This window comes from Rhinoraja longicauda, chromosome 11 (assembly GCF_053455715.1).
Source record: "Rhinoraja longicauda isolate Sanriku21f chromosome 11, sRhiLon1.1, whole genome shotgun sequence".
In the NCBI taxonomy this organism is placed as follows: Eukaryota; Metazoa; Chordata; class Chondrichthyes; order Rajiformes; family Arhynchobatidae; genus Rhinoraja; species Rhinoraja longicauda.
Window position 1 is genome coordinate 9,513,974 of NC_135963.1, and position 17,281 is coordinate 9,531,254.

The 17,281-nt window shown below is 44.5% G+C and overlaps 1 long non-coding RNA gene across 1 annotated transcript; it reads right to left on the minus strand.

Moving 5' to 3' along the window:
* Positions 1–928: 928 nt before the first annotated feature.
* Positions 929–16,642, minus strand: LOC144598032 (uncharacterized). The gene is made up of 3 exons (XR_013547816.1): positions 16,530–16,642; positions 8,010–8,152; positions 929–1,258 (listed from the first exon to the last, which is right to left on the minus strand). It is a non-coding gene; the product is annotated as an uncharacterized LOC144598032 (long non-coding RNA).
* Positions 16,643–17,281: the final 639 nt, after the last annotated feature.

The window sequence follows — 17,281 nt, forward strand, 5'->3', positions numbered from 1 at the left end:
AAGGTCAGCAGATGTCCTACCCTGAAGGCCATTAATGACCAGATGGGTTTGAGCTCATGTTTTTTGATCTATGATCTACAACATTGGCTGTTAGTCAGGCTCTTAATCATCGGGCCCTTAAAAAAAACTGTTGTTTTGCTTGTTTCATTGTTTTCCATTTAAGTGATCTGGCGTGAGCTTACTCAGTCTTAACCACCGACTTTCATCTAAAACTTTCAGCAGAGACAGATAATCACAGAACAAAGGCAATCTTTGCAATAGGATAGTTCATTGTTACGAGATTGTAAGAGACACATAAGTGCCTAGATTAATATAACAGTTGTGCTTGGGCTTTACAGTATACAATGATCTTTAATTCCATTATAATTGTTCAGCGAAAAGAAAATCACAAGCAGGAACCATAAGTCAATGGAAACAAGCCAGTTTAATTATAACAGTGACCAGCTTTGCGCACTCAAGTCTTTGTGTGAAGCTAATAAAGGAAAAAAATAATGCTCTGTGACTAAAATTAATGTACATTTTTAGAAAACTAATGCAAGAAATTTGCAAGTTTGGACACTAAGTTGGCATTGATGTTATTGGCTTGTTTGGCGTTTAAAAATATTTCATTTTCAGTGTAGTTTATTGTCACGTGTACCGAGGTACAGTGAAAAGCTTTTTGTTGCATCAGCAGAAAGACAATACATGATTACAATCGATCCATTTACAGTGTGTAGGTACATGATAAGGGAATAACGTTTAGTACAAGGTAAAGCCAGCAAATTCCGTTCAAAGATAGTCCGAAGTTCATCAAAGAGGTAGACAGCAGTTCCGCACTGCTCTCTGGTTGTGGTAGGATGATTCAGTTGCCTGGTACAGCTGGGAAGAAACTGTCCCCCAAATCTGGAGGTGTGCGTTTTCACACTCTATACCTTTTGCCTGATGGGAGAGGAGAGAAGAGGGAGTGGCCAGGGTGTGACTCGACCTTGATTATGCTGCTGGCCTTGCCGAGGCAGCGTGAGGTATCAATTGGGTCAATAGGAGGTCGGTTTTGTGTGATGGTCCGGGCAGCATCCACAACGTGCTGCCAATATTAAACCTTTGACAACTTTTTCTGATGCCTTTTATAGTTCTTAAGTCAAAGTAAATACTTGTGGCACACGGTAACTTGTATCGTCCTTGAAAAATGGTTCATGTAATTTCTTCAGTATTTAACTCTATCGATCATATTGCTTCCAATTGTGTCATTCTGTTAGGGCTTTTCCATTAAAAGCAACCTCTGAAATTAAAAACAAAAATTGCTGTAATTTTTCAGGGTTTGACTCCCATGTTTAATTGGACTTGCAGTTGGCCACGTTACCATAAAACAGTAGAAAACACTGGAAATATTTTCAGCTGAATGTGTTAGAGAGCTGGTTGTGTGTTTTCCATTTGGGGCACAGACTTCAGTCAAGGGGAACGATACGGTGACATTTCGGAGCAGATTATTCATCAGATTTGGTCAGTTAAAAGACATGGCAACTGACTCATTATTTTCCACCGCCTATGCCACTTTAAAATATGTTCCACTCCCACAGAGAAATCCACCCCCTCTCCCCCCAACTCCACCCCCCCCTCCCCAACTACACTAAACCAACCCTGCTAACCTTGCCCTGTATCTGAATCACAAAGTTCTGGTCTCATTCCAGAGATTTGAGCTAAAAAATCTGGGTTAGTACTCCAGTGTAACACTGAGGCAATGCCAGACAAGACCCTCTCACAGTTGACTTGATGATCAGAAGACTGCTAAATATATTATGGATCTGTGGGTGGTGATTCTGTGGAATACATTGCCACAGAAGGCTGTGGAGGCCAAGTCAATGAATATTTTTAAGGCAGAGATAAATAGATTCTTGATTAGTGTGGGTGTCAAAGGTTATGGGGACAAGGCAGGAGAATAGGGTTAGGAGGTACGGATAGATCAGCCATGATTGAATCGCAGAGTAGACTTGATGGGCAAGTGGTCAAATTCTGCTCCTATCACTTATGATCTGACGATCTATGATCTCATGATCTGGGCAAGTAGGCTGAGAAATGGTTGAAGGAGTTTATTGCAAAGAAATACGAGACGTTACATTTATTGGGAAGTCAAACTCGGACAGGATGTGCACAGTGAATGGCAGGGCTGTGCAGAGTGTTGTCGAGCAGAGGGATCTAGGACTGCAGCTACATAGTTCCCTGACAGTAGCGTCATAGGTAGATAGGGTGGTCAAGAGGACCTTCGGCACATTGGACTTCATCAGTCAGGGATTGAGTATAGAAGTTGGGATGATATGTTACAGTTGTACAAGACATTGTTGAGGCAGCTTTGGAATATTGTGCTTAGTTTTGGTCATCCTGCAAAAGGAAGGATGTCATTAAGTGGAGTAGGATGGAACTGCAGATGCTGATTTAAACTGAAGATAGACACAAAAAGCTGGAGTAACTCAGTGGGACAGGCAGCATCTCCAGAGAGAAGGAATGTGTCTGAAGAAGGGTCACGACCTGAAATGTTACCTATTCCTTCCCTCCAGTGATGCTGCCTGTCCCGCTGAGTTACTCTAGCTTTTTGTGTCATTAAGTGGAAATGAGAGCAGAGAAGATTTACAATGATGTTGCCAGGACTTGAGGGCCATCAGGAGAGATTGGGCAGGCTAGGACTTTATTCCTTGGAGCACAGGAGGCTGAGGGGTGATCTTAGAAACGTGTATAAAATCATGAGAGGGAGAGATAGGGTGAATGCACAGTCTTTTTCTAGAGTAGGAATCAAGAACGAGAGGACCTAAGTTCGTTGAGATGGAAAAGATTTAATAGAAACCCGAGAGGCAACTTTTTCACACAGAGGTGGTGGGAGTGTGCAAAGAGGAAGTGGGAGGGCACATAGGAAAAAGAGAGAAGGGAAAGAGAGAGGGCGGCTTAGTGGTGCAGCGGTAAAGTTGCTGCCTTACAGTCCTTGCAGTGCCTGAGACCCGGGTTCGATCCCAACTATGGGCGCTGTCTGTACGGAGTTTGTACCTTCTCCCCGTGACCGTGTGGGTTTTCTCTGAGATCTTCGTGTTCCTCCCACACTCCAAAGACAGACACGTTTGTAGGTTATTAGGCTTTGTATAAATGTAAAATTGTTCCCAGTGTGTGCAGGGTAGCGTTAATGTGCGGGGATCGCTAGTCGGCGAGAACTCGGTGGGCTGAAGGGCCTGTTTCCGCGCTGTATCTCTAAACAAAACTAAACTAAACTTAACTCAACTGAAAGGTAGGAGTATTATTTATAATTGGAGAATTTAAAGTTCATACCGCTGGGTTGTAAACAAACTGGCTGAGCTACTGAATGTTTAGACTGGGTTGTTGCTTGACACAACATTAACATTCTGTTCCTGATCTGTCTGAGATGCATTACTCCAGCTTCCCCTGACCTGTCTGACTGACCTCCTTCAATGATCCAGCCAAGCTTCAAGCAGACTTCACCAGTCGTATTCCAATGATTTAACAGGCCCAGACATTAACTATCTCCCTATTTTCTTTCTGTTTCCTGCAACTGCCTCAATCACCTTAAATTCGACACCTTTGTTTGGTCTTCTTCCACCTTTTAATTCCTTTCTCAAACTGGTTTCTTGCCCCTTGTGTTCTTTTAACACCCCTTTCCTGCCAAGCTCTTGTGATCACTGTGATTATTCAGCTTTTCACCTCTCTCTAGTTATTCATCAGAACTCTTTGGACTATATTGGAAGTGTCCATGTGCATATATTTGATACCTCATCACCTCACTGATCTTCCCAACACATCACCTGGAGTGAATAGCTTTGAGGTTCCAGTTCTATTTAGTTTAGTTTAAGTTTGGAGATACAGGAAGACAGTGGGAGAACTGGGAAGGGGGAGGGGAAAGAGAGGGACAGAGGAACTATCTGAAGTTAGAAAAATCAATCTTCCTACCGCTGGGGTGTAAGCTGCCCAATCGATATATTAGATCCTGTTCCTCCAATTTGCGGTGGGCCTCACTATGACAATGGAGGAGGCCCATGACAGAAAGGTCAGACTGGGAGTGGGAGGGGAGTTGAAGTGCTGAGCCACCGGGAGATCAGGTTGGTTAAGGCGGACTGAGCGAAGGTGTTGAGTGAAACGATCGCCGAGCCTGCGCTTGGTCTCGCCGATGTAGAGAAGTTGACATCTGGAACACCTCCTCCAACTTCATCGATTGTATCCGCTGTTCCAGATGTCAACTTCTCTACATCGGCGAGACCAAGCGCAGGCTCGGCGATCTTTTCGCTCAACACCTTCGCTCAGTCCGCCTTAACCAACCTGATAGTTTAATCGACCACTGGTGCTGGTGTATGGGTGAATGGTCAAGTATAGAGAGTCACGAGGAGTTTAATTGTCATACGGACCGGGAATGCAACATTTAAATTCTTACCTGCTGCAGCTTAGCACGCACATTTAACGCAATAACGTCATGTCATGAGGTCATAAGTGATAGGAGTAGAATTAGGCCATTCGGCCCATCACATCCACTCCGCCAGTCAATCATGGCTGTCTCTCCCTCCTAACCCCATTCTAGTGGCTTCTCCCCATAACTTCTGACGCCTATACTAATCAAAAATCTATCTATCTCTGCCTTAAAATGATTACAATCGAGCCATTTATAAGTGTATAGATACATGATTTATAGCATGTAAATGTACAATAATACAATAAATTATAGGTAACCAAACCATAATAGTAGAAACCAAAGTACTTAATGCACCCAATGCAAAGTCCATGGAAAATCCACAAAATGCTGGAGTGATTTAACGGGTCTGGCAGCATCTCTGGTGGACATGGATAGGTGGCATTTTCGATTGGTTCCCTTCTTCAGGCTGATTGTGGTGTGAGAGTGGGGAGGGGAGAAAGCTAGAAGAGAGGAGAGGCAAGTGATAGGTGGATACAAGTGAGGGAGGTCTTTGATAGGCAGATGGTTGGACAAGGGCCAGAAATGAAGAGACATAAATTGTGAGATGAGGACAGAAAAGGTATGAATTGAGAAGCCAGAGAAAGGAATATAGGTGGCAGAGGAGAAGGGGAGGGGGAAGGGGAGAAGGGGATGCAAATCCAGGTGGGGCACAGGAAAGAAGAGGCGAGGAGAGGTGTAAGAAAATAACTGCAGATGCTGGTACAAATCGATTTATTCACAAAATGCTGGAGTAACTCAGCAGGTCAGGCAGCATCTCGGGAGAGAAGGAATGGGTGACGTTTCGGGTTGAGACCCTTCTTCAGGAGAGGTGTATGTTAGTAGGTTAGTTAGCTGAAATTGGAGAATTCAATGTTCATACCTTTTTGGGTTGTAAGCTACCCAAGGTGAATATGAGGTGCTATTCCTCCTATTTGTGTGTGGCCTCCCTCTGCCAATGTAGGAGGCTGAGGGCAGAAAGTTCAGTGTGGGAATGGTTAGAGGAGTTAAAATGTTTAGCAACTGGGAGATCCAGCAGGCTTGGTGGACTGAGCACAAATGTTCGGCGAAACTGTCACCCTCTCTACATTTGGTCTTGTCGATGTTAAGGAGGCTACATCAGGAACAACAAATGCAGCAGATGCAGTTAGAGGAGGTTCAGGTGCACTGACTGTTTCTCTGAACACTTGCACTCAGTACGCCAAGGATAGGCTACTCAGCCCCTCAAGCCTGCTCTGCCAATGTGTCTAATCATGGCTTGTCTGCACCTCCCTCCCACCCCACCTTGATCTCGGTGACGTCCAGGTTGAAGAACAGCTTCTTCTCAACAATCATCAGACTCTTCAGCTACCCTTCCCCTATTTTCTTTTGTTCTTATTTTCTCCTCAGTTCCATCTTAATTGAACGATCCTTTTAGTTGAAACTCATTCAGTTTAGCTTAGTTTAATTTAGAACATGGAAGATAGAACAGTACAACACAGGGCAGGACGGTGGCGCAGCAGTAGAGTTGATGCCTCACAGCGCTTTCAGCGCCGGAGACCCGGGTTCGATCCGGTCTACGGGTGCTGTCTGTATGGAGTTTGTACGTTCTCCCCATGACCGCATCGGTTTTCTCTGAGATCCACCCACACGCCAAAGACGTACAAAGAGGACAAACAAAGATGTCCCTAGTTTGTGTAGGATAGTGTTAATGTGCGGGGATCGTTGGTCGGCGCGGACTCGGTGGGACGTAGGGCCTGTTTCTGCACTGTATCTCTAAAACTAAAACTGAAACTAAAAAACAAGAACAGGTCCTTCGGCCCTCAATGTCTGTGCCAAACAATGTGCCAAGGTACTTCTGCACCTATTTTCTATGTATCTATGTATGTATCATCACGTATCGACCTGCACATAATCCATATTCCTCCATTTCCCGCATATCCATGTGCCATCCAAAAGCCTCTTAAATGCCACTATCGTTTCTGCCTCCATCACAATAGACAATAGACAATAGACAATAGGTGCAGGAGTAGGCCATTCAGCCCTTCGAGCCAGCACCGCCATTCAATGCGATCATGGCTGATCACTCTCAATCAGTACCCCGTTCCTGCCTTCTCCCCATACCCCCTCACTCCGCTATCCTTAAGAGCTCTATCCAGCTCTCTCTTGAAAGCATCCAACGAACTGGTCTCCACTGCCTTCTGAGGCAGATAATTCCACACCTTCACCACTCTCTGACTGAAAAAGTTCTTCCTCATCTCCGTTCTAAATGGCCTACCCCTTATTCTTAAACTGTGGCCCCTTGTTCTGGACTCCCCCAACATTGGGAACATGTTTCCTGCCTCTAATGTGTCCAATCCCCTAATTATCTTATATGTTTCAATAAGATCCCCCCATATCCTTCTAAATTCCAGTGTATACAAGCCTAATTGCTCCAGCCTTTCGACATACGACAGTCCCGCCATTCCGGGAATTAACCTAGTGAACCTACGCTGCACGCCCTCAATAGCAAGAATATCCTTCCTCAAATTTGGAGGCCAAAACTGCACACAGTACTCCAGGTGCGGTCTCACCAGGGCCCAGTACAACTGTAGAAGGACCTCTTTGCTCCTATACTCAACTCCTCTTGTTATGAAGGCCAACATTCCATTGGCTTTCTTCACTGCCTGCTGTACCTGCATGCTTCCTTTCAGTGACTGATGCACTAGGACACCCAGATCTCGTTGAACATCCCCTCTTCCTCTGTGTAAAAAGATCACGTCCGCTTTGTACGTCTTTGGAGTGTGGGAGGATACCGAAGACCTCAGAGAAAACCGATGCGGTCATGGGGAGAACGTACAAACTCCAAAGGTCCACACATCTCCTTTAAACTTTGCCCCTCTCACCTGAGAGCTGTATCATCTAGTATTTGATTTGTCATCCTGGGAAAAAAAATTATGACTGTCTACCCTATCTATGCCTCTCATAATTTTATATATTTAGTTTAGTTTAAAGACACAGCGTGGAAACAGGGCCTTCGGCCCACTGGGTTTGTGCCGACCAACGATCACCTGTATACTATATCTATCCTATTCACTAGAGATAATTTACAGGAGCCAATTAACCTACAAATCTACAATTACAGTTTAGTTTATTGTCACGTGTACTGAGGTGCAGTGAAAACCTTTTGCTGCGTGTTAAACAGTCAGTGGAAAGACAATACATGATTACAATGGAGCCATTTACAGTGAATAGATACGATAGGGGAATAAGGTAAGACATTTTGCAGTAGGAATAGAGATTTAAGAGTGGAGAGCGATTGAAATACGTGATCTAGATCTGCTTCTATGGCTAGCATGCAAATAGCCACCTGGGTTGGGCGCCATCTTGAAAGCAGACCTGCATGTCTTTGAGATGTGGATGGAAACTGGAGCACCTGGAGGAAACCCTCGCGGTCACAGGAGAATTTGCAAATTCTATACAGACAGCACCCGTAGCCAGGATCGACCCGGGTCTCTGGCGCTGTAAGGCAGCAAGTCTACCGCTGCGTCACTGTGCCGCCCATAAATTAGTTTATAGATACAGCATGGATACAGGCCTTTCAGCCCACCGAGTTAGTATGTTTCAATATGATTACCTCTCAGTCTTCTCAACTCCTCTTCAACGTTTCCCTGGTAAGACAGCCCCATCATTTCAGGAGTGGTTTATGCGAGTAGGGGGTGATATCGTTGGAGATGACAAGAGAGACCCAGGCTCCGGTCTTTGTTCCACAGATGTGAACTGAAGAGAGAAAACATGACAATGAGAAAGCAGGGAAACATCGCCATATAAAGACATTTCAAAAGGACAAAGTGGTCACTGTGCAGATACAAAATCAAAATCAAATTAGTGAGCAGATGAGTTATTTCAAAGTGCCCGTGATTGTTGCTGTTTTAGGTAAATTAAATTGAACAAACCCACAAAGGCAGTAATGTGACCCCACCATAATTTGATTTATTATTCATTTAAAGTACACAGTTTGAACATAACTTGCAAACAAAAATAATCTCTGCTACGTTTAATAAAGGCCAGCTTTATTTTGAGACGTGTATAAATGATACGATTGCTGACAGAAAACTATAACACACACTTCCAACTTACAGTCATTATTGTCAAAGTGGCCTGATAAGGGATGGCACAGTGGCGCAGCGGTAGAGTTGCTGCCTCACAGCATCAGAAACCCCTGGTTTAATCCTGACCTTGGGTGCCGTATGTGTGGAGTCTGCACGTTCTCCCTGCGACTGTGTGGGTTTCCACCGGGTGCTCCGGTTTCCTCCCACATCCCTAAAACATGCAGGTTTGTAAGTTAATTGGCCTCTGTAAATTGCCCCTTGTGTGTAGGGAGTGGATGAGAAAGTGGGAATACTTAGAACTAGTGTGAATGGGAGATAAATGGTTGTTGTGGTGTCAGTGGGCCGAAGGGCCTGTTTCCATGCTGTATGTCTAAACTAAATTGATGTTAATTGATGTGTCATCACTTACAGTTTGTAGCATTGGTATGTTCTATCTGTGGACTAATAGCAGTCTGAATGTGCAGATAAATTGCAATCAAAAATAAATATTACATTCAATTAAAATGTCGAATAACAATGGGTGCTAGCAAAGGTCTGTCTGATGGAGCTTTTGGATTCATCCTGTGGTTGCCTGATCCATGCAGTCAGCTACACTGTGCAAAGATCAGAGCAACAAAAAAGGCCCATTGATCCATCAGTCAATAAGTGGTGTTTAGGGTAATGGGGAGAAGGCAGGAGAATGGGGTTAGGAGGGGGGGATAGATCAGCCATGATTGAATGGCGGAGTAGACTTGATGGGCCGAATGGCCTAATTCTGTTCCTATCACTTATGACTTAGGATCTTATGAACTGTGTGGTTAGGGCTTTGAACTAAAGCGTTCAAAGAAGTGGGAAACAAGAGGCACTCAATAAACTTGAGCTCAACTTCTGCTGAATTTGAAAGTAATCCTAATTGAGTTATGTGATGGAAATTGCTCCATACTGTTGATATAATGTAGTACTGGAAACCTTATCCTCTTTTTTAAACCTGCTGTGAACCACAGATATTTAATCCGCCTTTTCTGTTTTGCTGGTGCACACCAAGCTCCATGTAGGCTGAGACTAATTCCGCATTGTTCTGTGAAAGGAATCAGGGACAACAAAGCGGCCAAGATGAAACCTAATCCTTGTTTTAAAAGCCTTTACTGTAATGAGGTGATTAACATGAGTTGTTTAGCTTAGCCATTGGATTTTTCACTGATTTTCCCGACACCATCTAAAGCATGGATTTATTTACAACTCTACCCCACGAGAAGTTCATGGTAAACCTAAATAAAACCACGAACCATCGTAAATGTCAAAGGAGCAGAAGGTAATAAGTAGCAAGGGAACAGTTTAGACAGAATACAAAGTGCTGGAATAACTCACCCGGTCAGGCAAAGGAATAGGCAACGTTTCGGGTCGGATCCCTTCTCCAGATTCAATAGTTTATTGAGGCATATCAGGATATCAGGAATGGTTTGGTTTAGTTTAGTTTGGTTTGGTTTGGTTTGGTTTGGTTTGGTTTGGTTTGGTTTGGTTTGGTTTGGTTTGGTTTAGTTTAGTTTAGTTTAGTTTAGTTTGGTTTGGTTTGGTTTGGTTTGGTTTGGTTTGGTTTGGTTTGGTTTGGTTTGGTTTGGCTTGGTTTGGCTTGGCTTGGCTTGGCTTGGCTTGGCTTGGCTTGGCTTGGCTTGGCTTGGCTTGGCTTGGCTTGGTTTATTATTGTCACATGTACCAATGTACAATGAAAAGCTTATTTGTTGCGTGCTATCCAGTTAGTGCAAAGACTATACATGATTACAACCAAGCCGTCCACAGTGTACAGATTCAGGATAAAGAGAATAATGGTTAGCGCAAGATGAAGTCCAGTAAAATCTGATTAAAGATAGTCCGAGGGTCTCCATTGGGGTAGATGATAGGTTAGTACAGCTTTCGAGCTGGTGATAGAATGGCTCAGTTGCCTAATAGCAGCTGGGGAGAAACTGATCCATGTTTTTCGCTCCTGTTCTTGATGCATATTTTCTAATTGAAGGATACGGGAAAGGACGGAGGAGAAAGATCCCATGGGAATGCGGGCAAAAAGAGAGCATGGGAGGAGTGGGAGACTGTCAGAGAGAGACGGGGCATCATTAGAGAATGTTAGAGAAAAGGGAGAGAACAAATCGGGGTGAATCTGAAGGAAAGGACTGAAATAACAGAATGGATTTTTTTTAAGAGAAAAGCTGAGGATGAAGTTAGAATGAAAATGTGCAATATGATTTCAAGCAAATCACTGGAATCAATTTACACCAAAAAGATTGGTTTCAATATTTCCTGACTTGGACTACTTGGAAGTGCGCACGCTATAGCTGAACCTTGTGGCAATTTGTCAGCGTGCATTTTCTTTGGCAATCTTGATCCACAGTAAAATAAATTCCATTCTCTCCGGTCCTTTGCTCTCTTATTGTCAGGAGTGAGGGTTTGTGATTTTCTACAGTCAGTTCAACAGGGTTTGTCAGGAAGATACCATTCCTATTGGTGGGGCAATGGGGACTTGAGGGCATAAGTAAAATTATAATGAGACTGTACAGGAGTCAAACCAAGAAACTGTTGCTCACGGGTAGATCAGGGGAAGCATAGACTGTTTACCAGATAAGCATCCAGCTACAAGCTTTCTTTGTCTGAGTCTCAGATCTAACTCAGCTGTTCTCCTGTTTTGTTTAGAGATACAGCATGGAAACAGGCCCTTTGGCCCACTGAGTCCACGCTGACCAGCGATTACCGACACACTAGGGACAATCTATAGAGGCCAATTAACCCACCATCCTGCACATCATTCGAATGTGGGAGGAAGCTGGAGCACCTGGAGAAAAGTCATGGGGAGAACGTACAAACTCCGTACGGACAGCACCCGTGGTCAGGATCGAACCCGGGTCTCTGATGCTGTGAGGCAGCAACTCTACCGCTGCGCCACTGTGCCGCCACAGTTAGTATTGCGAATGTGGGAGTGTGGGTGTGCTACGTCACAAGATAATACAGTTGAAATACTTTAATTGGGTTACGACAGCATTAGGGATACCACTCTGGCATTTATAATGAAAAATCACACATATCCAGTCAAACCCCTTAAGGGGTTGGAGAGGCTAGATGCGGGAAGATTGTTCCCGATGTTGGGGAAGTCCAGAACCAGGGGTCACAGCTTAAGGATAAGGGGGAAGACTTTTAGGACCGAGATGAGAAAACATTTCTTCACACAGAGAGTGGTGAATCTGTGGAATTCTCTGCCACAGAAGGTAGTTGAGGCCAGTTCATTGGCTATATTTAAGAGGGAGTTAGATGTGGCCCTTGTGGCTAAAGGGATCAGTGGGTATGGAGAGAAGGCAGGTACAGGATACTGAGTTGGATGATCAGCCATGATCATATTGAATGGCGGTGCAGGCTCGAAGGGCCGAATGGCCTACTCCTGCACCTATTTTCTATGTTTCTATGTTTCTAAATAGAAATACTCATTCACAGGAGACAACATCTTGATGTCGTATTATCATCACCAAGGCGCCCCAATCAAGGTCTGAGTGTCACCAGTAACTACAAGAGCTCATCCGAAGCTGTGAACCTGCAGAAGGTCACTCACCTCTCAGTTCTCCATTAAGGGCCTGTCCCACTTAGGCGACTTTAAGGCGACTGCCGGCGACCAGGCTGTCGCCGAACGTTCGCCGGGGTGTCGCGGGCGTGATCGTGAGGAGACAATAGAGAATAGACTATCGTATCGGATCTAGGCGCGTCGCGGCGACAGCTGGCTTGTCAATAGACAATAGACAATAGGTGCAGGAGGAGGCCATTCGGCCCTTCGAGCCAGCACCGCCAGAATGATGGCTGATCATTCTCAATCAGTACCCCGTTCCTGCCTTCTCCCCATACCCCCTGACGCCGCTATCCTTAAGAGTATCTAGCTCTCTCTTGAATGCATTCAGAGAATCGGCCTCCACTGCCTTCTGAGGTAGAGAATTCCACAGATTCACAACTCTCTGACACAACACAAGCCTTGCTGTTTCAGAGATGCTCTGATCCAGTCGTCTGGCCATAACAATTTGGCCCTTGTCAAAGCCACTCAGGTCTTTACTCCTGCCCATTTCTCCTGCATCCAACACATTAACTTCAAAAACTGACAGTTCATTTGCTGCCTAATATATCCCGCCCCTTGACAGGTGCCGTTGTAACAAGATAATCAATGTTATTCATTTCGCCTGTCAGTGGTCATAATGTTTTGGCTGATCGGTGTATTGTTATTCCTTTATTGCCTCAATCACGTAGCTTCCTCCGTTAGAATTGGCACCCCATCAACCACCCCAAACATTATGTGTAAGAAGGAACCTCAGATGCTGGTTTACACTGAAGATAGACCCAAAAGGCTGGAGTAACTCAGCGGGACAGGCAGCATCTCTGGAGAGAAGGAATGGAAACATTAGCATTTTCCATCACTGACTACAATGGTCGCTGCATGTAACATCTTCAAAACGCACTGCAGTCACTGACTTGACAGCCCCAACAGCACCTCCCAAGCACATGAACATTACCACCTTGATGAGAAGGGCATCAGGTTCATAGAAACACCACCACTCATTCAGAGAGATTCTCTTTGCTACACCGAGATCCTTTCCCTACTACCCCACACTTTCTCTGCTGCCTAAACTAATTTATTTTCTCTCTTTCCTGGTTCAAATGTAGGGCCCCAGACATGAAATGTTAACACACTGACATGCTGAGCATTTCCTGCATTTTCTGTTTTTATTTCACTGCCTGCAAGTTCACCAATATATTTTGACATGGAATATATCGAGTTTAGAGTTTAGAGATGCAGCTTACCTTCCATTCATTTGTTCTATGTGCTGTCTATATCTCTCGTTTCCCTTTCCCCTGATTCTCAGCCTGAAAGAAGGGTCTCGACCTGAAACGTCACCTATATCTACACTGGAATTTAGACGGATGAGAGGGGATCTTATCGAAACATATAAGATTATTAAGGGGTTGGACACGTTAGAGGCAGGAAACGTGTTCCCAATGTTGGGGGATCCAGAACCAGGGGCCACAGTTTAAGAGTAAGGGGTAGGCCATTTAGAACGGAGATGAGGAAAAACTTTTTCAGTCAAAGAGTTGTAAATCTGTGGAATTCTGTGCCTCAGAAGGCAGTGGAGCCAATTCTCTGAATGCATTCAAGAGAGAGCTTGATAGAGTTCTTAAGGATAACGGAGTCAGGGGGTATGGGGAGAAGGCAGGAATGGTTTAGAATGATCAGCCATGATCACATTGAATGGTGGTGCTGGCCCGAAGGGCCGAATGGCCTACTCCTGCACCTCTTGTCTATTGTCTATTGTCTATTGTCTATTTTCTATTCCTTTTCTCCAGAGATGCTAACTGACCCATTGACTAACTACAGCTTTTTTTGTCTATCTTGGGTCAGTCAGAACAATATCATGGACTTTGTCTGCACATTGTGCCAGAACTATTGCAATCTACTCTGTATTAATAAAACCTCCAGTATTCCTGTTCCTCACACGATTTTATTTGTATGTGAGAGACATATACTACAATATTGCATAAGGATAGCGCTAGCTTCTAGTTCTGCCAGAGTATTTTTTTGCCAAATCATTTTCCACTGCAATAAATCAACATTCGTGACACATCTTCTTTCCCTCTTTGTCGATTCCCCCGAGCATCCAAAATATATTCCATGTAGATCTGCGAACATCTTTCTGCAACTCCAATGCCAACTGAGTCGTACCTGATATAAAACTCAAGCGAACTTCCAGATGACCATAAACTAATTCAGATCACAGAGCCAACTTTCTTAAAAAGATCACGACAGTTTTAGTTTTGAAGGGGTTTTCATTGACACTTGGTGTTTATTTTCTTTAATTTGGATAAGTGGACATAATCCTTCATTACTAAACATTTTCCATAAGAGGGCACTTTTTAGAGTAGTTGTGGAGCTGGACATTCTTGTGAACCAGAAGCACCCAAGAAGGAATTTGTATGGTATTGTAATTAATTTATTAGCCAAGTATGTAAAAACATACAAGGAATTTGATTTACCAAAAAAGCAACACGACACACAACTGCATAAAAAATAACATAAACATCCACCACAGCGCACTGCGATGGAAGGCAATAATGTACTATCTTCTTCCCTATCACTTCTCCTACAAGCCATTTGTGTGCGTGGCTCTCCATTGTTTTCTCCCAGGAGATTGCAGGATGTTGGGTGGTATGAAACAGGACGATGCAGAATAAAGGAGCATTGTCAGTATTACTCTGAGTGTGGACTTTCTTCCTGCAGATGGTGGAGGGCTACAAGTTTAGCCACGGTCAGACCATCGTCCATCAACATTATCAGCAGCATCACCATCATAATGAGGGGGGGAACTCATTGAAACGTACCGAATAGTGAACGGCTTGGATAAAGTGGATGTGAAGAGGATGTTTCCACGAGTGGGAGAGTCTAGGACTAGAGGTCATAGCCTCAGAATTAAAGGACGTTCTTTTAGGAAGGAGATGAGGAGACATTTCTTTGACTGAAGACACCTAAGAGGGTGGTGAACCTAAGGAATTATTTGCCACAGAAGGCTGTGGAGGCCAAGTCAGTGGATATATTTAAGGCATTGATTCTTGATTAGTACAGGTGTCAGATGTTATGGGGAGAAGACAGGAGAATGGGGTTAGGAGGGAGAGATGGATCAGTCATGATTGAATGGCGGAGTAGACTTGATGGGCCGAAAGGCCTAATTCTACTCTTATTACTTATGAACTTACAACATTATCCAGCAGGTATTTATTCACAAAATGCTGGAGTAACTCAGCAGGCCAGGCAGCATCTCAGGAGAGAAGGAATGGGTGACATTTCGGATCGAGACCCTTCGTCTGAAGAAGGGTCTCGATCCGAAATGTCACCCATTCCTTCTCTCCTGAGATGCTGCCTGGCCTGCTGAGTTACCCCAGCATTTTGTGAACAAATACCTTTGATTTGTACCAGCATCTGCAGTTATTTTCTTACATTATCCAGCAGCATCATTTTACTTGAGAAACGAGAAAGTGCAGATGCTGGAATCTTGAGCAAAACACAAAGGAACTCAATGCATAGGAAGGAACTGCAGATGCTGGCTTATACCGAAGATAGACACAAAATGCTGGAGTAACTCAGCGGGTCAGGCAGCATCTCTGGAGAAAAAAGAATAGGTGATGTTTCGGGTCGGAACCCTTCTTCAGACTGAAAGTGGAGGTGTGGTGGTGGGGGGGGGGGGGGGGGGAGGGTGGGAATAAACTGGAGGCGAGGAAAGGCCAGAACAAATCAGGGCCGGCAACAGATGACCCCAGGAAGGGTGGAGCCCACAATGGCCTATTGTTGGCTGGGGAAGGGTGGAGCCCACAATGGCCTATTGTTGGCTGGGGAAGGTATGATAGTAAGAGGGATACAAAGATGTGAATAGTGGAACGGGTAGGATGACAAGGGGAGGGGGAGAGAGGGGAGAGGAGGGGTTGCAGGAGTTACATGCAGTAGTTGCAGGAGTAACTCAATGGGTCAGACAGTATCTTTGGAGGACTTGGATAAGTGACATTTTGGTTCGTTGCACTTCAAATTTTACATCTTATCATGCTCGTACACTTAGCTTTGGTGCAAGCTTTATCTAAGCATTATTGTCTATTAATCTGTGTAAATTAGTCATACAGCCCAGAAATAGGCCTTTTGGCCAAACTTGTCCATACTGACCAAGATGCCCCATCTGCGTTAGTCCCATTTGCCCATATTATTCTAAACATTTCCTATCCATGTACCTGTCCACGTATCTGTTAAATGTTGTTATAGTATCTGCCTCAACTAGCTCCTCTGTCATACACTCTCTGCATACACTCACCACCCTCTGAGTGAAAAGGTTGCCCCTCATGTTTGTATTAAATCTTGCCCCTCTCACCTTATATGCATGCCCTCGTGTTTGATTCCCTGGAAACAGGCCCCTAGGCCCACTGAAATCCGTGCCTACCAGCGATCTCCGCACACTAACACTATCCTACACACACATAAGTTACAATTATACCAAGGCAATTAACCTACAAACCTGTACGTCTATGGAGTGTGGTAGGAAACCGCAGCACCCGGTTTCCCACGCAGGTCACAGAGCGAACATACAAACTCCGTACAGACAGCACCCATAGTCAGGATCGAAGCCGGGTCTCCGGCGCTGTAAGGTAGCAACTCTGCCCGCTGTGCCATTGTGCAGGTTGTGAGGGGAGAAAGTTAAATTCCCTTTAAGAAGCAAGCTGATGTTGTGCAAATGCGAGTTGATGGGAAATGACTGGATTCAGGCTTTGTCCATAGCCAGCACTGTAACTGTTTATACAGCTGTCCCCATCAAAGCAAGGACACAGCCAGAGGTTGATCCAACAGCCAACTTGCAAACTTCAAATACTTGTCTAATAATTAAAACAAACAGTTAAGAAACAAGAAAGTCAAGAGAGTCGAGAGTGTTTAATTATCACATGTCCCGGCAATGGAACAATGGAATCCTTACTTGCTAGCTCTACAACAATATACAACAACAAGACTTGCAACAATATGACAAAAAATAATCAAACCAAAGTCCGTCGTGGATCAGCATTTGGTTTAGTTTAGTTTGGACATACAGTGCGGAAACAGGCCCTTTGGCCCACCGAGTCCGCACCGACCAGCGATCAGACGTACACCAGTTCTATCCCACACACTAGGGACGATTTACAGAAGCCAATTCACCTACAAACCTGCACATTGTTGGAATGTGGGAGGAAACCGGAGCACCCGGAGAAAACCGATGTGGTCACAGGGAGAACGTAC